This window comes from Oryctolagus cuniculus, chromosome 1 (assembly GCF_964237555.1).
Source record: "Oryctolagus cuniculus chromosome 1, mOryCun1.1, whole genome shotgun sequence".
Taxonomy (NCBI): Eukaryota; Metazoa; Chordata; class Mammalia; order Lagomorpha; family Leporidae; genus Oryctolagus; species Oryctolagus cuniculus.
Window position 1 is genome coordinate 109,528,654 of NC_091432.1, and position 23,176 is coordinate 109,551,829.

Here is a 23,176-nt window from a genome sequence, read left to right on the forward strand (position 1 = left end):
CCTGAGCACACCAGTCCATGTGAACACCTGTTGTTTCCTGGCCCCGGCCCAGGCTGCTCCCTGTTAGGACCCCCTCCCTTTCCATCACTTTCACTAAAATACCTGGAAGGATCTTCTTGGGAATAAAACAGGTGTATTTCAGCTTCCATATCAGAAGTTCACGGTTCAAAATCAAGTGGCCCTGTTAACCTGGCATTTGGTGGAGCCTGACAGTGGTGAAGTGTGTGCAGAGGAATGACCACGTGGTGGGCCAGGAAGCAGAGGGAGAAGCTGGGCCAAACTCGGCTTAAACAACCAACCCTCTTGCCAGCATCATCTCCCAAAGGCAAGCCCCCGGTGGCCTAGAAAGACCTCCTGCTGGCCCCACCTCCTGGCGGCAGAAACTAGATGAAATCAGCTCCTTAATCCATCAACAGTTAGCATTAATCCATTAACTGTTAACATTAGACTTGGGGGGTCAAATGTTTTTGCATAAGTTTGGAGAACCAAGTCCTGTTTAATGCACAACACACTCCCGCGTCCCTAGCCACATGGCCTGATACACTCCTACTTGGGCATCAACTTTTGGTTTAGCATTGCTTCCTTTGAGAAGCCTTCCCTGATGCCCAGGGCTGTGAGGGGCAGGCTGTTCCCTGTGCTCACTGTGTCTCCAGCATCGCCCCTAGAGCATCCTAACCTCCCTGTAACATTCTGAGATCCTCCCTGAGACCGAGCCCCTGAAGAACTCCCGCATGCTGTGGTGTCTCTGCTGTCACTGCACATAGTAGGTGCTCAGTCAGTATTTTTAAAAGAAATGAATAAGTCAGAGAGGAAGTGAGATAGAAGCAGATATAAAAGGAGCAGGAAAAAGTGGCAGTGGAAGTGACACGTTCACATGTAAACAACTGAGGGGTCTCATTAGCACTATTCATTGAGCTATGGCTTCCCCCCAGAAGCCACAGCAAAGCGGTTGTATTAATGGAGAAATAATCTCCAGTCAGAGGGTGATGCTCAGCTCCCCCTGTGTGGGTAAACACAGCTGCACGCTGGATTCGGTTCCAGGTCCCTCTTTCAAGCATCCACCAACACAACACAGCCCATGCTTTTCTTTAATTAAATTTTTTTTAAAAATTTATTTATTTGAAAGGAGGAGAGGGCCAGCACTGTGGCGCAGCAGGTTAATGTCCTGGACTGAAGTGCCGACATCCCATATGGGCACCGGTTCGAGACCCGGCTGCTCCACTTCTGATCCAGCTCTCTGCTATGGCCTGGGAAAGCAGTAGAAGATGGCCCAAGTCCTTGAGTCCCTGTACTCATGTGGGAGACCCGGAAGAAGCTCCTGGCTCCTGGCTTCGGATTGGCACAGCTCCGGCTGTTTTGGCCAATTGAGGAGTGAAACATTGGATGGAAGGAAGACCTTGCTCTCTGTCTGCTTCTCCTCTCTATGTGTAACTCTGACTTTCAAATAAATAAATAAATCTTTTAAAAAAAAAGAAATAAAGAAAGGAGGAGAGAGAGAGAAAGTGCCCCCATCTACTATTTCATTCCCCAAATGCTTGCAAGGGCTGCGAGTGGGCCAGGCCAGAGCCAGGAGCCAGGAACTCAATCCGGTTCTCCTCTGTGGGTGTCAGGTACCCAACTACTTGAGCCAGGGTCTGCTGCCTCCAGGGTGCACATCAGCAAGAAGTGGGAATCAGAAGTGGAACCAGGACTTGAATCCAGGCGCCCCAACATGTGATGTGAGTATCCCAAGAGGTGTCTTAGCTCCTGCCGCAAACACCAGCTCCAAAGCAAAGCCCATTCTGTGTGGGGCTGCCTGGAAGGGAGAGGGGACCCCGCTCCTCATGCACTCAGGCACCAGCTGGTCTGGGCCTCTCCCCAGGGCTCTGGTTTAGACGAGCTGTCTTCCAATGGGGTAGGTCGGGATGTGTTCTGGACACTAAACACAAAGGCTGATGTGTGGGTGCCACAGCCAGAGATCTCCGCCCAGCCTACCCGGCATTGCCTCCGTGTGAGTGTCCGAAGCCCTGTCTCCGTCTGTCCAAACCAGGACTGTCGGTCACCCCACTTCCATACAAGGCAGCACGTATCCGAGTGTGCTCATGGGAGCTCTGTCGAGACTAATACACGTTCCCTGACAACCCAGCCAAGGTGTACCGGTCACCGGTTTGTAGCAGAGTTGTGCAGTCACCACCACAGTCGACTTTAGACCATTTTTTTATCACCCCCAAAGAAATCCTATACCCTCAGCTGTCATTCCAACCCCACACCATTCCTTCAGCCCTGATCCACTTCCTGTCTCTATGGAGCTGCTCCTTCTGGACATTTTATATAAATGGAGTCACGTAATACGGGAACGTTTTGGGCTGCCTAGCGCATTCTTTCCAAGGTTCACCCACATGGCAGCAGGCATCAGTCCCTGCTCCCTTGCACAGACGAACAGCATCCCACTACATGGGCAGACCACACTGTCCATTCATTGGGTTTGTTACTGGGTTCTTGTGCAGTTTCCACTTTCTGGCTGACACGGACAAGGCTGCCATGAATGTTTTCGTGTGGTCATGTGTGTTTGCTTCCCGCCCCCTTCGCCCGAGAGTGGAGTGGCTGTGTCACACCGTAACTCTGAGCTCCAGCTTCTGAGGAACTGCCATCCTCGGCACTGCTCCATGTCCCCCCCAGCAACGTCAGAGGTTGAGGGCTCCACAGCCTCGGCCATACTCGTTGTGATCTGTCTTTCCTGATCTGTTGTCCTGGTGGGTGTGGCAGGTGTGTTTGGACCAGCAGAGCACTGAGGCCCCAAAAACTGCTTCCTGCAAAGTGCTGAGCCCCTTGTCAGCCCTGGTATGCAACCGAGCTGGGTAAGCCTGCAGAAGCCAGCTGGGAGACTGGCAGATCTCAAAGTCCTCAGCTTTTCCCCCCTAATCTTGAGGGTAAGGGATTTGGAGGAAGCCTGAAGGGTGGGGACAGTTGGTGAAGGGGACCTTGGGAAGGAAGGAGGGAGGAGGGTGCACAGTCAGGCTCACCTCCGTGCTGAGTCTTTGCAGGCTGGGGTGGGCAGCAACAGTGGCTCAGGGGCTGTCGTCTGGGCCAAGTTGCTGCCCAGTGAGGGTGGATCAGCAGTGCCTGCAGAGACACCAGAAACCAGAGCCGCCCCTGTGCCTCCACTACTCCCCCACTCTCTGCTCTCTTTTCATAGGGCTCTGCTGCCCATCTGGCCTTTCTGTTTCCATCTTGTCCTCCAAGCACCACAGGAGGGACTTCCCAGCTGCCCAGGGATGCTCTCGTGGAGGGGAGAAGAGCAGACTGGCCTGGGTGCTCTGGTCAGGTGGGTGGGGGCAGAATGGTCCCTGTGCTGGTGGCTGCCCAGGAAGCAGCAGGAGCAGTGGCAGTGATCCTTTCCGGTCTCATGCACAGTAAAACCATGGCTCAGTTCTCAGCAGTGAGACCGAGGAAGGGGGTCTTTCCTTCCTACTTTCTTCCTCACCCCTCTTCCCATTCACTTGTGTAACACCCACGCCACAGCGCACTAATGAATGGGAGCTCCTTCCTGGCTGAGACCCCCCCATCCAATGGGCAACTGTCAGGTCACATCAGTGATTCTAGCACCCTGACATGAGTGATCCAGCTTAGTTCTTGGAGACATCTGGGAAGGGGGGTGGGGAATCATTGCCCCTCCTTTAGAGATGGGGCAAAGCTTATCTGGATGATGTACTCTGAGTCACATAGGGGAAGCCACAGTCAGCCTTCGGGTCCTGGTCCAGCCATCCACGGTCCACCTGCTCAGGCCAACTCTGTGAGCATCGTGCACGACTCCTCCTTGTCATGGCCCCAGTCAAAGCATCAGGAACCCCAGCTAACTCTGTCTTCAACCCACGCCTTTAACCTGGTCACTTTTCACTTTTCATCCCACAGCTGTGCTCCACACCCAAACCATCAGCTTCCCTCCTGTGGGGACTGCAAAGCCTCCTCCCGATGCCTGCCTCGGCCCCTCAGTGACTTCCACTTCATCCCTTGCAGGGTCTGGTCTGGGCTGTGGGGCCTTTCTTCTTTCTCAGTGTCCCCTAGGGCCCTGCAGGGGCACAGAGCTGCAACTCACTGAGCTGTGGCATCTAGCAGAGCTGAGATGACACTCATTGTCTTCCTGTGTGTGTATGTTTTCTGCATGTGTGTGTGCATGCACAGGAATGGCCACAAGCACATGTGTGGTTGGCTCCAACCCAAATTAATACACACGGGCTGGAGTGGTGGCATAGTAGGGAAAGCCTGTGACATAAGCATCCCATAGGGCGCTAGTTAGAATCCTGGCTGCTCCATTTCTAATCCACCTCCCTGCTAACAGCCTGAGAAAAGTGGTGGAAGCTGGCCCGGGTTCCTGGGCCCCTACACCCACGTGGGAGACCCAGATGAAGCTCCTGGCTTCTGTCTGGCTCATCCCTGGCCTTTAAGGCTACTTGGGGAATGAATCAGTGAATGCAAGATCTCTCTCTCTCCCTCTCTCTCTCTCCTTCTCCCTTTCTTCAAGTAAATAAAATCTTTAAAAAAAACCCACAAAAACAAAAATAATACACATGCCAGGCACCTCACCATAACTCTTATTTAGAGAAGCTTATTTCTCCTACTTCTAATTTTTTTTGTGGAGAGGAATACACACCTTATATTTTGTAGCAAACAAGGTTAAGGACCACTCCAGCTGGCAGGAGACATGCTGGGTCTGATCAGACGCCAGGCCTGGGGACAGTTGACCCAAAGGTCCAGGAAAGAGACTGCTCGAGATGCACATGGCCAAGTGCTACCTTCTCCTGGTCCCCAACAACGGAGCTGATCACCAGCAGGCTGCAGGAGCTGTTGGGGTGGGGGTGCAACCCCAGGCTTGGCCCTTTACTTTTCTCGGTCTGATTTCAGCATCCTCTGTGATCACATCAGTGCGAGGCTGTCTCCTACGGTTAGTTGTCTGCATCCGAGATGAGGATATAATGACTTCCCTGATGTCTCTACGCACTCCCCAGCCCCGCAGAGCAGACACACTCTGGCTCCACATGGGGCTGCCATGTGACTGCAGCATTCTTTCCATGTGATCTGGCCCCTGGGTACCGGCTGGGGAGGCTTTTTAATTGTCTAGGAAGAGTGTGGAGGGAACCGGGCCAACGTCAGCACCAGAATGACAGATCGGGACCTCTGTAAGTGCCCAGACTCAAGGGGGGGACAGACTCGGGGGAGAGACAGGCTGAGGGGCGGTGCCAGGGCACAGAGGGAGTGGAGGACGGCAACCAGCCCTATGTCCCATTCTAGCTTCCATTGCAGGGCCTGTCTCCTGCAGGAAATGAAGAGGGGAATGAGTGTCTGTGGAGAACCTGCCGCCTGTCACTCTCAGCCAGGCCCTCCATTGTGCTCAGGTACTGCTAAGACCATCTCACCAATGAGGGAAACTGAGGCCAGGGGCCCAGTGTTTCATAGCCAATGAGTGGTGCAGCTGGGATTTGAGCCTCCATCTGCATTTGTCTACCCTGGGCTCTCCTTTTGTCTCCTTGTTTCCATGGAATTCCCTTGGAAGCTTTTTATGGGAGAGGGGTTTTAAGATCCAGAGGAAGAAATGCAACGTCACAAGGGAGCTTGGAAACTTAGGGAGCAACTAACTCCGAGAGCTGGGACAAGCTGGAAATACTGAGAGCTTCCAACAGGGATTAGCTCCATGAATGAAAGTCAGACTAGGATGGAAACGAGCAGAAAAATCTGAGTAACTTTGTCCATTATCTGATTGTGTGAGAGTGTACAGGGCGAGGGGGTGCACGAAACCATCCCCCTGGCTCCCCATAATACTCATTCCAAGTCCCTTCCCTTTGGGGCTGGCACTGTGGAGGAATACTCAAGCCCTTCTCTATGAGGCTGACCCCGTGACGAAGTCTGCGGTTCCCTTCTTAAGTTTCTGGAGGGTGGAGGGTGAACACCTTTCACTCCTGCAACAGCTCCTCCAAGGACCAGATCTAGACCTCCAGGCCTGGTCCTTACAGGTGAGCTGGGCTGAGCTGGCTCACACTCTACTTCCTGCAGGGCGGAACTGCACTCCATAGAAACAATGCTTGGGTTATCAGCCACACTGGGCCATCCTGCCTGCCCCGCCCCAGCCGGCCTCCTGTACCTCCCCTCCTGTGGTCCCCACTCACACTCACCAGGTGGGTAAGCATTGGTTGCATTCCACAGGCACAGAACAGAGACAGGGTGGGGAGGTGGTGGAGCCAGAAGTTTCTGAAAGAGCCTATCTGAGGTGGGGGCATGGAAAGTCCCCACAGAACTGGGAACTAATGTTGGGAGGAGGCTGGCTGCACACCTGTGTGATTCCCCCGACTCCCAGACCATGAGTGCTCCTTTTCAGTGGGGCACGGCTCGTCACTGGATGGCAACAGGGGATGTTCCTGTAGGGGACCCACGGTGCAGTCCTGGGCTCAGGGGCCCTGCCAGTCTCACCCTGTCTCAGAGAGAAACACATCTGACAGCCACTCTCAAGTCTCGCAGGCTTGCAGGCACAGCATCCAGAGGGAATGGGGTGTTTCCAATCCCCATGCCAGAGATCACTAACCCCAACCCTTAATTTAAAGCCCAGGCACCAAGGGCCGCTGTTGTGGTGTAGTGGATTAAACCACTGCTTGAGAAATTGGCATCCCAGATGAGTACCGGCTGGAGTCCCAGCCGCCCCACTTCCGATCCAGTTCCCTGCTAATGCGCCTGGGAAGGCAGTGGAAGATGGCCCAGGTGATTTGGCCTCTGCAACCACACAGGAGACCTGTACAGAACTCCTGGTTCCTGGCTTCAGCTTGGCTCAGCCCCAGCTGTTGCGGCCATCTGAGGAGTGAACCAGCAGATGGAAGATCTCTCTCTGTTCCTCTCTCACTGTAAGTCTGCCTTTCAAATAAAAATAAATCTTTAAAAAAAAAAAAAAAGCCAGGCACCTAATGGCCAGGTGCAGAGGGAACTCTGGAGAGCCTGCTGGTGTTCCCTCCAAGCCTGCTCTCCCTGGGGGCTGAGATGGGACAGTGTCCGGCCTGCCCCCAGGCACGGCTAGCTCATGGGAGGCCCCCAGATAGGCGTCTGTGCCCACAGGCATTCACATGCTTGCCCTCGCACCAGTAAAATTCCCTGCAGACTGCTTTCCTTCCCTAAATTGAGCCCATTTAGAAAGTTTTCTTTCCTCTCTCCCACTGAAGACATCCATCACTTTCCCCAGCAGGGCAAGGCAGCCACGTCTCCTTGCCGGGTTTATTAAATACATTCAAGAGCCCATTTGTAGCTGCCAGGGAGGCGCCGATGGAAGCCAGGGAGGGCTCTTGCCATCTGCCTGCCCAGCCTCCTTCTCACCTCCCGGGCCCGGTACCCTCCTACCAGTACTTCTCCAAAACAGGCAGAGCTGGAGGGGTACTCTGCCCCTACTGGGGTTGGACAGCCACAGGGGCACCACAGGGGTGGGCAGCCACAGACAGAGCCCCCAAGATGGGTCAGGCATCTCACATGCATTGGGTCTCAGCTCACACTCCAGAGTCACAGACAGGACCCAGGAGCCCAGGGGGTGGGGGCTGTGTTCCCACTGTGGGTGACTCTGCTCACAGACAGGGCACCCACGCTGGTGACTGGGGAAGGGAAATGTTTTGCATGTGCCTTCAGGGCCTCCTTGGCCCAGGGAAGGAGGCATGGAAGCTCCAGACACTGCTTCCTGAGTGACAGATGAGAAAGGTAAAGCCCAGAGAGAGACCCAGAGACCCCCCCGCCAGGGTCCCCTCAGTGCCTGAGGACCCAGGACCCTAGAGAGTAGGTTTTCTCCCTTCCCTAGGATAAAAAAGGGTGGAGAGAAAAACTCCAGCAATGACAGGGACTGACATCAGGAGAGCCATGCTTTCTGATTTCTTGAGTCATTTCTCCTTCTTTTCTTAAAATTAGGAAATGTTCCCCACGCACAGAAGAGCAAACAGAACATGTAACCAACACCTGTGCACCCACCCCCGACGTGAGCAAGCCCCAGTCTCTGGAGTGATTTCTAGTTTCAAACACAGCGTTAGTCACTTTACGGTTAGCTGACTTTTTATATCTCTTTTCAAATGTAAAATAATTTCATTCTTTTTAATAAAGACATTTCATTAAATAGAACCAGGATTTAATTTTTTAGACCTTGGAGGACTTCATTTAAATACAAAGTTGGGAAATAAAATCTTTTGCCCGACTGTGGGTCCTAATTTTCTGTTGCTAAATGTTAGACTCTGTGGGGCTGTGGCCTGGGACTGGAGGGGAGTGAGGACACTACACTCCCTGGACACTTTGGAGAGGCCTGGATTCCAGGGCAAAGCTCTCTGTCCAGTTTTCCAGGTGAACTTTCATCGAGAATATGTGGCGAGGAAAGAGAAGCCGGAGGGAGGGAGGCAGGCAAGGGTGGGAAGTCCGACTTGGGTGGGCTCTGTTGGGGAGGTCGATCCCCAGCCCTGCCCAGGGCCCCTCAACCCCCCACCTCCCTTCTTCACCCCAGTGCATCCCTGTGTCCCCTAAGCTGCCAACTGTTTCTTACCTCTGAGCTTTGTTTAGCACCTACTATGTGTACCTGCCAAGATGTTAACAGACGAACTGTGCTGGAGCCGCTCAGACCAGCTTGGAGAGTCCTTTGAATCGTGGTTAGCAATATCACATTGGTAGCTTGCAATGGGGCCATGGTAGGAGTATTTACAGCCTGGAAATCATTCAAAGGTTACCAAATGGGGCTCTCCCTTCCCTGAGAGCTGGTTGTTACACACGGGCCAGCACAGCGCTGGCATGAATGGCACAAGAATACCTGCATTGAGAAGAGGCCTCCCAAAGAAGGAAAGCACTGGGGAGCCAGAGAACAGTGGGTCAGATTTCAGGTCTGAGCTGGGCTGTGGGACACGCGTCACCTGAGCAGCCGCTGCTCAGCACTGTGGGCTAGACAGGTCCCTAGAGCTGATCTGTGCAATCCTCTGTCGTGAGAAAGCAAAACAACGTCTGCAAAGGTGCCGGGCTCACTCCGACACAGGCAGCCTCACAATGCACATTGAGACCATGATCGGATGCTGGCTCCTGGGCCTGTGCGCCAGGAGCTGGGTGGAGGTGGACTGGGACACCTGAAGCAGAGCCCAGGCGACTTCAGCAAAGGCTCAGAGATGAGAGTGAGCGGGGGCACTTTCTGTCCCGTTGTCCAAGAAAAGGCTCCATGTCTACTAGGGTCTTAGCAAATGCTGGAATTGGGTTGAGCTGATGAGCCAAGTGTGCAATGTGGTGGTGAGCTGGGCAGGGGTCTGCTCCTCAGCTCTTGAGTCCCTGGGCCCCCAGGCCAGGCTGCTCAGAGGACTGTCACTTTTGTTGGCTTTTCCAGGACACAGTCCTGAGGGTCAGAGAGCAGCTAAAGACTCCCAAGAGCTCGTGTGAGCCACAGGTCACTGAACCAGAAGAAGCAAGCAAACGAGAGCCCCTGCAGAGGAGGTGGGAGCTTCTAGGAAGGCCAAGAGCAGAAGCCCGGCGAGCGGGGAAGACAGTGACACGGGGAGGAGGCATGGGGTGTGCAGCCTCACTCTGATTCACAGAAAGCAAACCAGAAGCATGATCTCCAAAGGCCATAAAGTGGAGTGAGAGAGGGGAAGACGGCGAGTGAGTCTGGGACAGAGACCTGAAGTTGCAAGGAAGACTGGTCTCCAAAAAGCCTTCCTTGTCCTGGCTCTGCTGAGACTGCCTCCCCTCTGCAGCCCTCCCCCAGGGCAGCCCAGACCCCCCTGTGCCCGTGTGGTTGGTGCCATCACCTCCTGCCTGTGCATTGGGCTTCTGGTCCAGCACCACATGCCTAGGCTGAGACATGTCCCATGGTAGGCACCGCGGCCCAGAAGCAGCCCAGCAGGTGACCCCCACCAGCCAGCCCTGTCTAGGATGCTCTGAGCAGCCACACCCACAAGTGACCAACCACGCACTGTCCCAGGCCCCCTGACTGCGGCCTCTCTGCCAGCACCCGCTGTGTCCCTCTGCATGCACGTGCTCCTGCTCTGTGCCAGGGGCTGCAGTGACCTGGAAAGTGGCACTGAGATTTCTGCCCAGCTGTGTGGCCCTGGGGTGAATTACTTCCACTCTGCAAACCCAAGGGGACATGGGGTCCAAGGGGTGCTCCTGGGCTTTCCTGGCAGGGCCGGCTCAAGGTTCAAGGTTGAGTTGACAGCTGTTTCCCAAGCACTGAGCCTTTCTCTGAAGGGCACTGAGAGCCAGGAAGGACTTGCCCGACGTGCTTTACCTCTGCCTGCCTCGATCCCTGCCAGCTGGGTTCAGTTCCTTGTGTGTCACAAGGAAGGATGCATGAGCAAAGCACAGGAGGAAGCGTCCTGCAGTCAGAGGCTGTGGGCCTTCGGGAGGGGAAGCAGCACAGGCCATGGGGTCAGACAGACCCTGGTGTGGGGCTGGCTCAGGCCTGCCTGCATCTTGGGTCAGTGACTCAGGTGAGTGACATTCTCTGTAAGACAGGGACAGTGGTGATGCCTAATGCCTTGCATGCATGGCGTTGGAGAGTCATAGCGCCCAGCTAGGACCTGTGTGGCTATTCAGTGCTTGGTAGTTTCCTACCCCAGTGCTCTGGGGTGTTTCCTCCCTTCCCATTCCACACCTGTAGGCACTTTGGGGCTTTCTGCCAGCCAGGCAGCCCAGGCTTAGAGGTAGGAGGTGAGCTCTCTGCAAAGCCAAATGCTCAGTGGTGTCAGCCCAGAGAACCAGACCGCAGCGGGCGGGGACGTCAGCTGTGCATAGAGCCCCTAGCACCACAGCTGAGTCTGGGCCTTCCTCAGGCCGGGGGTTGGTGCCTAGTGCTCCACTTCCACCCCTCTATCACAGATCCCAGTCTCCCGACACATCTACCAGCTCAACCAATCCTATCCTACTGCTCTAGGCTCTAAGGTTCAACAAGCTAGCACCCTGGACTCACCCATCTCCCCAGCTTCCTGTGGACACCTGGGGCAGGCTCTGAATCTCTGTCCCCTTTCCGGGCGCCCTGTGACCCTCTGTCCCTGGCTGAAAAGCCCTTCCCCGATGCCTACTGAACAAAGTAGGAATTCCTTGGTCCCAAATCTGGTTCTCAACCTACCTCTCCTGACCCAGCTCCTAGATCTCACTACCCAAAGAAGACCAGGAAATTCTCCCCTGGAGACTTCAGTGCCTCTGCGCCCCATCTGTAGCCTGCAAAGCTCTCTTTGTTTGCCCTGCCTGCTGGAGCAGACTCCCCCCTCAAAGGAACTGCCTTCTGAGAAGCCCCCAGATCATTCCTCATCAGGGTACTCAGCCTGGCACAGTCTGGCCTCTGGTGGCTGGCAGCACACTCTGGAAAGAGTGCCCTACAGGCACTGGCCACCACTTGGGCAAGCTGATAAGTTGGGGTCCCAACGCAGCAGGGAAGGAAAGTTCCAGTCCCGGGCTGCAGTCAGAGCCCTGCAGGCCCTTCTGTTCACTGTGAGGAACGTGCACAGGTGTGTACATGTGCAGTGGGCTTGGGGTGCCAGGTGAATGGCTCATTAGGATTATGAAGACCACCAGGATGGCCGAGGGCTGTTCCAGAATCAGCAGGTTCCCACTTAATGTGGTCTGGGGCTCCAGCCCAAGGCCCAAGTGAGGCTCCACAACAGCCCAGTCAGACCCCAGGCCCTGCCCATCCGTTGACCTGGGAAAGTCCAGGCAGTGAGGGCACTCCAGGGCAGGGCGGAGGTGTCATCTTGGGGACCTAGAGTGTCTTCCTTCCCTCCCTAGCCTGGAAAGCCACGTGGGTGAGGCCTTGGACGTGGGTCCTGTGACGTGGGAGACATGGCTCTGGCTGGAATTGCAGGAACAGACTGGGGCCACCTTCTGACCAAATCTTCGGTCCAGGGCACCTTGCTCTCAGCCAAGCATAGCTGTTGCTCCTGTCCACAGCTGCTGGGCCAGTGTCCCTCTGCTCTGGCCTCAGCCTGAGGATGGGACAGGGGAGGAGAAGCACAGATGATAGGAGCACAGACTCCCTCCCCTGCAGGGGCTACCCCGCCACTCGCACAGGCTCTCTCTGAGGCCCCCTGGAGGGTGCCCTGCTCAGCCGTCAGTGCCCTGTCTGCGTCTCCAGCGAGAGAAAGAGTAACTGAGTCCCTAAAGGCGTGTTGTCTTTCAGGTTTAAAGTGCTTTGGCTTGGGGCTGGTGCTGTGGTGTAGCAGGTAAAGCTGTCACCTGTATTGCTGGCATCCCTTATGGGTGCTGGTTCAAGACCTGGCTGCTCCACTTCCGATCCAGCTCTCTGCTGTGGCCTGGGAAAGCAGTAGAAGATGGCCCAAGTCCTTGGGCCCCTGCACCCGCATGGGAGACCTGGAAGAGGCTCCTGGCTCCTGGCTTAGGATTGGCGCAGCTCCGGCCGTTGTGGCCATCTGGGGGAGTGAACCAGCAGATGGAAGACCTCTCTCTCTCTCTCTCTCTGCCTCTCCTTCTCTCTCTGTAACTCTTTCAAATAAATAAATAAATAAATCTTTAAAAAAGAGTGCTTTGGCTGGCGTTCTCTGCCTGGTCTCCAGCCTGCAGAGAGGACTCAGGGAGACACCTGAGATGCCCTACAAGACAGTCTTGGTCATCTATCAGCTATTCCCTACTAGTGATTGATTATGGGCATTGGCCCAGGCTTCCAGGGCATCCCCAGGTCACCTCCATCTTCAGAACCAGTGTTTCCTCCCTCTAAACCAGTGAGGCCTAATGCTCCTGGGCTTGTCACTTCCTCATTCCTCCTCCTTCTGGAAGAAACCCTCGGACTATGCTGGATCATCAGAGCCAGCAGCTCGGGGAGCCCACTGGCAGGGGCGGCCTCGACTTCCGAACCACTGCTGAGCACTGCAGCACTGGATCCTCTGAGACACAGCATTGGGAGAATTAATCCCGGTGCTGCCTGCTCTAGTCCCCATTTCTCCCTCTCCACTATGAGAAGTCACCTGGGCTGCCATGGCCATCCTCTTGACCACCAGGAAGACACGCGCTGGCTTGGCCTGGCCTCTCACAGGCACAGGAAGCTCGTGTTAGCTTCTCCCTCCCCGGTGGCCCCGCCTCTTACTGCATTTTCTCAGGTGGGTGTGGTTTTGCTTTCTCTTTCCAATGCCAGCCTAGTCCCAGGTTCTTCAAAGCTCAGATCAAGGCTTGTTTAGCCTTGGGGAAATGAGCCATGGCCCTGGCTTCTACATGCTAACAGAGATGATGGTGCAGCTGGTGCAGCTCCCCACCTTACCTACTCAGTACAGCCAGCGGGCTCCCTGCCTTGTGGAGCAGTTCTGAGTTAGCCAGAGTACAAGGGGGCTCTGCCCACTCACTCAGGGCCCTCGGTCAGCCTGGGCCAGGGAGGGAAGTGGCCAAGAAGCAAACTCAGCCTGTAGTCTGGTCACCATCACCACACACATAGCCAAAACCACCTGTCATGCTTCCCCCGAGACTCACTGGATCCAGTGTCTGGTTCCACACTGCAGATGACCTCCGGTGGAGACAAGCACCAGTTTCTAGATGACTCCTGGAAGGCTGGGGACGCTGGCCTTTATTCCCAACTCACTCATCCATCATTTGGCCTACATAAAGCTCTAGTTCATTTCTTCTGCACCTCCCTACAGATTTTCTTGCCTGTAGCTAGGTGAGGGTTTAGCTAGGTGAGGGCTGGAATGGACGTGGAGAAATTGGAATGTCCATACCTTGCTGGTGGGAATGTAAAACAATGCAGCCACTTTGGCAGTTCATCAAATGGCTAAACACAGAGTTACCATGAAACCCAGCAATGCCACTCCTGGGCATCGACCCAAGAGAAACAGAGGCACACATCCACACAAAAACATGTACGTGAATGTTCACAGCAATGGTTTTCACAGACAAAGGGTGGGAACAATCAGATGGCCATCAGCTGATAAGTGGGTCACCAAAATGTAGCACAGCCATGCAAGCAAATATATTTGGGCGATGGAAGGAAGGAAGCACAGATAGAGATGAACCTTGAAAACAGTAGGATAAGTGAAGTAAGCCAGACACAAAGGCCGTGGATTATGGGCTACACATTATATTTCTATACAATGTCTCCGGTGGGCAAACCTATAGAGAAGATTGGTGGTTGCTTAGGGATGAAGGGGGACAGTGTTAGCCAAAGAGTAGGGGATTTATTTCTGTGGGCATAGCTGCATATATTTATTTATATGAAGAAAGAAATAACCCCCCTACTCTTTTGCCAACACCAATATCAGCAGATATATATATATATCTGTGCATACATTAAACCCCATGAGTGTGCATTTTCAATGGGTGAATTGTAGAGCATAAGAATCACATCACAATGCACCTACCATGAAGAATTAGAAAGAGAGAGGACATCAGAGTGGAGTCGGAAGGTGTCACACCCTGGGAGCACCAACAGTTTGCTCTGTGACCCCAGAAAGACGCCTGCTTCTCTGAGCCCCTGCTGGTGCACCTGTGAGACCTCCTGCCTCTGAGGAGCACTGTGAGGACATGAGGATGGGAGATGCGTTAGCCAGTGCAGCCTGAACGGAGGCATCAGATTTACTGTCGCGATGTCATGTTCTGGGACACCGTGGCTTCGTTGACTTATGAGCTTGGAATCCTGCAGAATGTTAAGTTGGAAGGGAGCTCAGATATGAATCCTGAACACAGTGAGGACAGCCCTGAACTCACATGCATATCCGTGCACCCGCCTACCCTCTCCCATCGACACACGTGTGTCTGCACTGAACTGATGGGGGAAGCACCAGGTAGGAGTGGCAATGCTTTACCTTGGGTCCCCTGGTAGGGCCAACCAGAATGGCACTTTTCCTCTTCTCTACCCCAGGATGTAAAACAGAAAATCAGACACCACAGTCTCCCCACTCAGAAAACCCTCTGCCCACGCCTGTCTCCCAGCCCCCATGCCAGGTGTCCAGATGTTGTGGCAGCTGCCAGCTCACTCCCTCTTTCCAAACCCTGACTGCACCTCCCAGGGCTGAGCCGTGGCTGTGAGCCCTGCAGCCACTGCTGGGAACAGCTCCAGCCCCCACTGAGGCCTGCAAGCCCACAGTCATCTTGGTGTGGTGCTATTGGGGTCTGTCTGCAGGGGGTCTCGCCAGCAGGCACAGAGGCCCGGGTGTGCAGGCAGAAGAGGCCTGACTGATTTGAGATTCGAATTCTGAGGCAGTGGATAGAATACTGGTAATGAGTATGTTACTAAAAACAGTGACAGTATGTCTGCTGCCTAGAAGTTACAGGTAGGAGGTATTCCAAAATGTTCATGGAAAAAAATCTGGTTAAAAAACAAGTTTGTAGCCGGCGCCGTGGCTCAATAGGCTAATCCTCCACCTTGCGGCGCCGGCACACCGGGTTCTAGTCCCGGTTGGGGCGCCGGATTCTGTCCCGGTTGCCCCTCTTCCAGGCCAGCTCTCTGCTATGGCCAGGGAGTGCAGTGGAGGATGGCCCAGGTGCTTGGGCCCTGCACCCCATGGGAGACCAGGAAAAGCACCTGGCTCCTGGCTCCTGCCAGGATCAGCGCGGTGCGCCGGCTGCAGCGGCGGCCATTGGAGGGTGAACCAACGGCAAAAAGGAAGACCTTTCTCTCTGTCTCTCTCTCTCACTGTCCACTCTGCCTGTCAAAAAAAAAAAAAAAAAAAAAAAAATTTGTTTTTGTTGCAAAATCCAGGTATAGTTTTTCATCATATACATTTTTCCATGAACTTTTAGAAGACCCTTCATTTGCAAAATTTTTGCATCAAAAGAAACTTATTTTTTAGTTCCATTCTTCCATGAATTTGTTGAAGCGCCCTCATGTTATTATTCTATACTCACACCAGCCCTACGAAGTCTACACTATCATCTTCATTTTATAGGTGAGGAATCTGAGGTTCAGAGAGGTTAGGTACCTTGCCCAAGGTCACACAGCTAGAAAACAGTACAGCAAGGGTTTAAAACAAGGTCTGTCTGGCTGGTAACAAGTCAGACAGAAGCTGCAATCCATAGCCCATCCCTTTCAGGCCTTCCACCAGGAGCCCAGGGACCGATTCAAAGCCAGGAGCCAGGTAATTCTTGCCCTACAAGAGCAATGGTCTCCAGGCTTTGGATCGGTGCAGCTCCAGCTGTTGTGGCCATCTGGGGAGTGAACCAAAAGAAGGAAGACCTTTCTCTCTCTGTCTCTACCTCTCTCTGTAACTCTACCTCTCAAATAAATAAATAAAAACATAAAATCATAAAAAAAAAGAACCACGGGAGTCTTCCATTCACTGCCAGGACAGAGATGTTGGGCTCAGGAGGCCCATTTTGCCTGAAAGCAAACCTGGCTGCAGAAGCAGCCTGGCCACAGCTGCCCCATTCCCTCAGCCACAGTTGCTGAAACTGGCTTGCCCTCCATCCACCCCACAAAGCGCCACCCTCGTCATCGCCACTGGCACCGAGCTGGGAGTGTGCAGGGTGCCCGTCTCGGGAGGTGGGATGAGGGTGACAACTTCCTGCATGCTCCCAAGATGGTGTTCAAGGGGGCCAGCTCAGGGTCTGGAGTAGGGCGAGCTGCATCCAAACCCTGGTTCGACCATCTAACCCTGTGTCACCTTTGTCAAGGAGTCCAGCTTCTGCAGTGTCATCCGCTGCAAAATGAGGGCAGAAACAGTGACACGACTGAGCCATTCTGAGGACAAGTAGGATGTGAGAAAAGGCATTCACTGTGTGCCAGCGACACCTGAATAGTACCTAAATATGTGTATCTCTCCCTTCCTTCCTTCCCATCTTCATATCTATCTATCTATCTATCTATCTATCTATCTATCTATCCATCATCCATCCACCTCTCATCTCTCATCTATCCATCTACTTACCTGTCTCTACGTAGTCCCAGCAACTCGGTAAAGTGGAAATTGCTATTATTCTCTGGAGGCCCAGAAAGATTAAGAAACTTGCCCAAGGACACAACACCCAGTGAATGGGGGCCAGGGATTTGAACAGCCTCTTCAGCCCCTGAAGAACACATGGGAAGGCTCTGGGGCAGTGCCCAGACTGTCCCCATGGGTGGCAGGACACCTTCCTGCAAGCAGTGCTCTTCCAATGCCCCAGGGGCCCTTGAGGAACTGGAAGCTCGCTGGGTGCGTCCAGCCACTGATTAAGTAAAGGAATGACTAGGAATGGACCTACTGCACTAGGAGAGAAAAATGAAGAGGCGCTTCCGTGCTGGATCACAGAGGAGGTCTTCGTACCAGCTATGTAGGCAGAAGGGCCATCAGCTCTAAGGTAGGTGTGCGTGGGCTGCAGGGCCCAGCACTGAAGACAGCAACCAACGCCCCAGGCCCATCAGCAGCCAGTGCAGGTGATGGCCCTGCCCTGCTCATCCACATTCACTTTCAATGGCAGGGACTTCCCGTCCAGACTCTCAAACACTGTGGGCCCCTAGCACTGCAGGCCCACATCACAACCTGAAACAGCGAGCAATGCACCAGCAGAGGCCTGGAGAGGGCTCAGAGACTCTCGGAGCAAAAGGGTACGAGAACAAGAAAAAGGAAACCAAAACAAAGCCACACCCCTGGGTCATCCCCCAGCCAGTCTGTGATTGTGGGTGGCTTTCACGTTTGGTTCCAGGACAACCCGTGTCTCTCCTGCCACGGTCCTTCTGTCAGACACCCAGGTAACATGCATGTCTCCATTGACACCTTTGCTGCTCAAGACCTCAGAGTTGAATTTAATGCTCCTAGTCCGTGACCACCTAATTCTCCGTCCCTGGTAAAACCGTCTCACCGCGTCCTTTCATCTTTCATTCTGCTTTTCCAACTTTATTTGTAACTTTTGGGGGCCCCAAGTCTCCTCTTTTGGGAGCTGGCAGGAAACAGATCTGAGATGCACACTGGATTACACATGGAGGGTGTATCATTATAAGGACCTTTTAAGGCCATTCCTTTTAAAAAAGACTTAGTTAAATCTACTTAAAGGAAGAGTGACAGAGACAGAAAAAAAAGAAGAATCTTCTATCTGTTGGTTCACTTCTCAAAGCCCACAGCAGTCAGGGCTGGACCAGGCCAAAGCCAGGAGCCCAGAACTCCATCCTGGTCTCCTACATGGGGTGGCAGGGTCCAAGCACTTGATCCATCATCTGCTGCCTCCCAGGATGCATTAGCAGGGAGCCAGATCAGAAGCAGAGGTGCCAGGTCACAAACTGATATAGGAAGGGGGTGTGCCAAGTGGTAGCGTAACCCACTGTGCCACAATGCCCACCCTAAGGTCCCCTCTGAACCCGGAGGTCCTGGGACTGTGATCAGCAAACAGTCCGCTCAGCTCCTCTCCCACGAAGAAGCAGGCCTCTTCGTTGCGTGCTGGAAGAGGGTGCTTTGCTCCTGCAATATCACGGCGTGATGGACTCTCACGTGGTGCTGGCTCTGAACAATGGAGGCAGGCTGCTGCTTCTTGCCGCCGTTTGAAGCCAGACTTGGTCACAGGATGCCAGCTGGCACAGGCACAGGGAGCTGACTGCCGGAGAACAATGGCTTTTGCGCCATGCCACCGGCTGCTCCTTGACAACAAAGTGTGTGTGGTGACTGTGCAGTCATGGGCTGTCTGTTCCATGGGCACAAGACAGAACGCAAGCTTCTGCAGAACCCAGGCGTGAGCACAAATGGGAGCCACCGCAGGTTCCTTCTGCAGCCTCAGGTTTTAGTGCTTATGCGACCTGTGCGTTGGGCGGCGGCGCAGTGTCAGACGCTCTTAGCTTTGAGTGGTTTGCTAATACCACCACCTGACTTATGGGGAGCCCCTCTCGCACAGGTTCTGATGACAAAGAGACTTTCCTGACCCACTTCTATGAGGCCGTGAAGATCAACTCCTTCTTTTTACAGATTGGGAATCTGAGTTCCAAACAGTATGATTTGGACAAAGTCAGGTTGCCAGTTATCAGCAGAGCAAGAACCGAACGGCCTTATCTTAAGAGTGAGACCTGGGGTCTTGCCCTGGGCACTGGCACAGGTGACATGCACAAAGAAAGCACAGTGTGCGGTGGAGGACGGGACGTGTGGTTGGTGACAGCTTGGGCTCTCTCCAAGCCCAAGTCAGCAGCTGCCCTGGACCACGGACAGGGAAACATTGCAGAGAGTGACGTAAGCAGGAGGAAGAGGCAACTGACAGCTAAAGATTAGCAGGAACGCTTTTCAAAGGCAAAGACTTTCCTTGGGTGTACTGGGTTGCTTGGTCATGCACTAGTCCCAGAAATAAAAGTGGAACAAAAGTGCAACTTCCCCCCAGTCCCTCAACATCTGCATGCTCCCTGCTTGTGTTTTGAACTGGGTGCTCCTAGGTCACTGGGCCTTAGCTTCTGTGCAGCCCAGCTGTCCCGACCTTCAGTCTGGGCACAGTTCTGACTCCCACATACACTTGCCTGCAAGCGGAGTGGCAAGCAGGGCTGCTCGCGGCCCTATTGACCCAGAACTCCATCCTGACTCCTGTACAGTCTGCCTCCCAGAGCCAGGGCGGCACTGCTGCTACTTCAGAGCTCCCACAGGGCTCGGCAGAGGGGACCCACGGTGAGCGGAGTTCAGCAGTAACAAGGGGCTAGGTTCTGGGACATGGTTTTTCCTTTGGGCCTTGTTTCTGTTCTCCTTGCCCCAGAGGTGAAGCTGACAGACGGGATCCCTGGCTATGAGCTCACATGCGGAGCTTGGACGTGACTATGACACTGTTTAGAGCCTGGGGCATTACCTCTGGTATCTCCTATAAACCTGACCACAGCCTCCCAAGCCCTGAACAATATTCTCATCTAACAAGAGGAAACTGGGGCACATGAGCTTCAGTGCCTCCAAGAAGGCCGCAGACTTAACAGGGAAGACAGGACCAGCAATCCGAGCACGTGTCCTTCAAAATCAACTTTCCTTGCCAAGATGTTGCTGTTTAAGCATGGGTCTTACAGAAGCCCAGTCAGTGGAAGGAGCTAGCTTCTGGAGTCCCCCTGGACAAAGCTGAGGAGGTCCTCAGCCCAGCTCTGTAGGAGGAGCCAGGACTGGCTACTCACAACCAGTGCATCCCAGCACAGGAGCTCCCCATGTGTCCAGCCCTTGCCCCTTTCCCCTACGCTCCTGTTCTGAGGGGGGGAACCACATCTCTGTCACATATCACCCTTTCCTGCCCCTCTCTCTTTCTTCCTTCTTCCTGGCACAAGTCCAACTACATAAGCAGGGTCTCCAGCTTTGGAGGCCCCCTCCCTCCTAGAACCCAAGTCCCACAGGATGAGCTCAGAATATAAAGCCCCAGGCAGGGGCGACTGACCCGACTGACAGCCCGCCCTCCCTGGCTCCCCTGTTGGCATCAGGTGCTGGTATCATGTCTAATGCGTCCTGGGACAAATGGCTTTCCCCACGGGACCTCAGTTGTCACATCTGAAGAATGATAGCTTGGATTCTGTAATCTCCAAGTTCCTTCTATGCTCACTCTGATAAGTGCTAAGAGCAGTCTTAGTATAGATCCCATCCTTGGCACTGGCTTTGCCATGAAAAAGGAGACCGGGGCAGGGAATGAATGGATCCATGGAAACTCTGGAGAGTCCAAAAAGGGTTTTAATTAAAATGTAAATGTTGCGAACATTCACACTTGCTCCACCGTGGGAGCTGGGGCCCAGCTGCCGCAAGGCTCAGGGCACAATTTGCCATCATTAGCGGTAACAGACGTCCTGTGTGTGTTCCCAATGCAAAATTCGGTTTGGGGATCTTGTTCTCCTGGAACACCCATGCAGGAGAGCTGTGTGTCCTCTAGATTAGCTCAGACATAGAGCCAGCTGCATCCAGAGGAAGTTTCATGTCCTGAGCTTGAGAAAGATCCCTAGCCCCCAAATGTCTCCCTGTCTCCTTATGGACATGGCTGATGCCTAAAATCCCATCGCCAGGGCTTCCTTGGAGTTAGGGAGTATGCGCCTATTAGCACGAGATAGTCTGAAAGAGTCAGTATGTTATTTCTTAGCTGTGTAATTTTGGGCCTAGTCCTGTGCTTTCTTAGAAACAGTGACAAAAATGGCCAGTCCCTTGTTCTAGGGCCCAGAGGTCATGCTGGTTTGGTCCTACAGCTCTTTCCCTTGCACCCACAATCCCAGGGTCATGTTCAATCTTCTCAAGGCTGATGATTCAGGGACTCAGATTTGGAGGCTGGTTCCTCCTGATGCCAGGAGGGAACTAGAGGCTGGGGAACCAGAGAGAGGCAGAACCTCAGAGGATCGCAGATCTTGGCCAGCAGACAGAGCAGCCAGGAGGTAGCCATGGCAATGCAAAGCCTTCCCTGGAGTTTCTACCACAAGAGAGGAGTAAACCGAGAACACAACAGGTGCCGGGAACACACCAGGCACCGTAGCCGGCTGGGTTTGCTTTTGCTGGAGTCACTGCAACTTTTAGTGATTGTCTAATTACGGCTCATTACAAACATCAAGTTACATTTGCAAGGTCTAACTACAGGGGAAGGATACAATTATTGTAATGAAGCCTCCCCTGCCCCAGACCATCACCCTCCAATCAGTCCCAAACGCCACCACTCAAATCACCTTCCTCGCCTGCCACCTGGTCCTGCTAGGGCCCCTCTCCTGCAGGCCTCCCTAAGGCCAGCATGACAAAGCACGGCACAGGGCACGGTGCCCTCTGAGCACTGTCTCCATCCAAGGGGATGTTTCTCCCTTTCCTTCCCCTGCTCGGGAGCAGCTTTCTCCTGGTGCTGCCTTGACGAAAGGGCAGAGACAAGGGTGTCAGATGGTGACTCACAGAGCCACGGAGCCTTGCCTGTGAAGAGTGGCAGGATGTGCCACAGAGGACTTGGTGCCTTCTAGCATGGCCTAGGGTCGGGGCCCGTTTGCTGGCTGCAGCCCGGCAAACAGCTCCTCCCAGGCCAGGTACTGGAGACGCACTCTGAGTCACTGAGACCTCGGCACTAAGGGGCTGCAGGCGTGGCACGACCTCCTTCCTCTGGAGGCAACTCTCCCGGGCAAAGGCTCATCTCTGTCCAGAAAAGAGGAACAAAGGCTTTGCCTTAGTCTTTCTCTTCTGCTGGTCACCCACCCCAAGGCAAAGTGTCTCCCCCCCCCCTCCTTTCTTTCTCATTCTTCCCTTCTTCCTTCCTTCCTTTTTTCTCTCTTTCTCTTTCTTTTTCAGAAATGGACAGCTCCTACCAACTGGTTCATTCTCCAAATACCTACAATAGCCAAGTCAGGAGCTAGAAACACAATCCAGGTCTCCCACAAAGGCGGCAGGAATCCAGTCACTTAAGCCATCACTGCTGCCTCCCAGGGTCTGCATTAGCAGGAAGCTGGAGTCAAGGGCCGGAGCTGAACCCAAGGATTCTGACACAGAACACGGGTATCTGGGCCACCAGACTACATGCCTGCCCCTGCAAAGTGCCATTTTGAAGCAGGATGGTCGCTAACCTAACTAGAGAAGGGAAGGTTACCTGCAGCAGGTGAGGAGAGGCAAGCTCCCCCTTCTATGGAACAGGCAGTTTTTAATCCGGAAGAGTTGAAGCAGACATGACAGAAGGCCTCAACGTCTGAAGGGCTGTCAGGTAGAAGACAGAGCAGATTTGGCCTGTGTACCTGTGTGCCCAGAGGCAGAATCAGGACCTGTGAGCCAGCCAACCACGGACTTGGCGTCTCACAAAGCACCGAGTTCACGGATGACCACCCGTCAAGGATGCCACAGAAGAGGCTCTTCCACCAGCTGGCAGGGGTTCTCTGACTCCCCTCACCCTAAGACCGTCCATGTCCTTGGCTCTGAGCAGCAGCCTAGCAGAACACCGTGCACACAGTAGGTGCTCAATCAATGTTTCTAGATTGTCAAGTGGGTGATATTAAAAAGAACTTAGCTTTCAGGTAGCTGTAGGGACTTCGTCCAGCACGCTCCCTTCAAATCAAAGATGGTGAAAGCAGCTCCTAACGGAGGTTGTCAAAAGTAGTGCAAACAGAGTCAGGTGCTTATTTAAAATGCAGATTCTTGGGCCTTGCTCAAAATTTGGACTCGGTAGGCCTGGAATGGGGACAAGAAATCTGCATTTTTAACAAGTTCCCCAGGCTTCTCAGGCATGAGATCACCAGATGGCACTTTTAGAAATGCAGACTCAGAAAACAAAGCTTGGGCTCATCTGCTTCCCTGACACACGCCCCGTCGGCATGGGTCTCGCCTATGACTCGGCCACAGCCACGTGCTCCTGGGATGCAGGAGGCCCCCCTCTCATCCTG

The 23,176-nt window shown here is 53.8% G+C and overlaps 1 protein-coding gene and 1 long non-coding RNA gene across 3 annotated transcripts in view; one reads left to right on the forward strand and one right to left on the reverse strand.

The window, feature by feature from the left end:
* DSCAML1 (DS cell adhesion molecule like 1) overlaps nucleotides 1-23,176 on the reverse strand; it is a 338,651-nt gene that overhangs the window by 183,340 nt on the left and 132,135 nt on the right. The gene's annotated exons all lie outside the window — the stretch shown is intronic.
* LOC138847206 (uncharacterized) lies at nucleotides 5,065-8,112 on the forward strand. The gene is made up of 4 exons (XR_011384883.1): nucleotides 5,065-5,156; nucleotides 5,281-5,372; nucleotides 6,028-6,149; nucleotides 7,906-8,112. It is a non-coding gene; the product is annotated as an uncharacterized lncRNA (long non-coding RNA).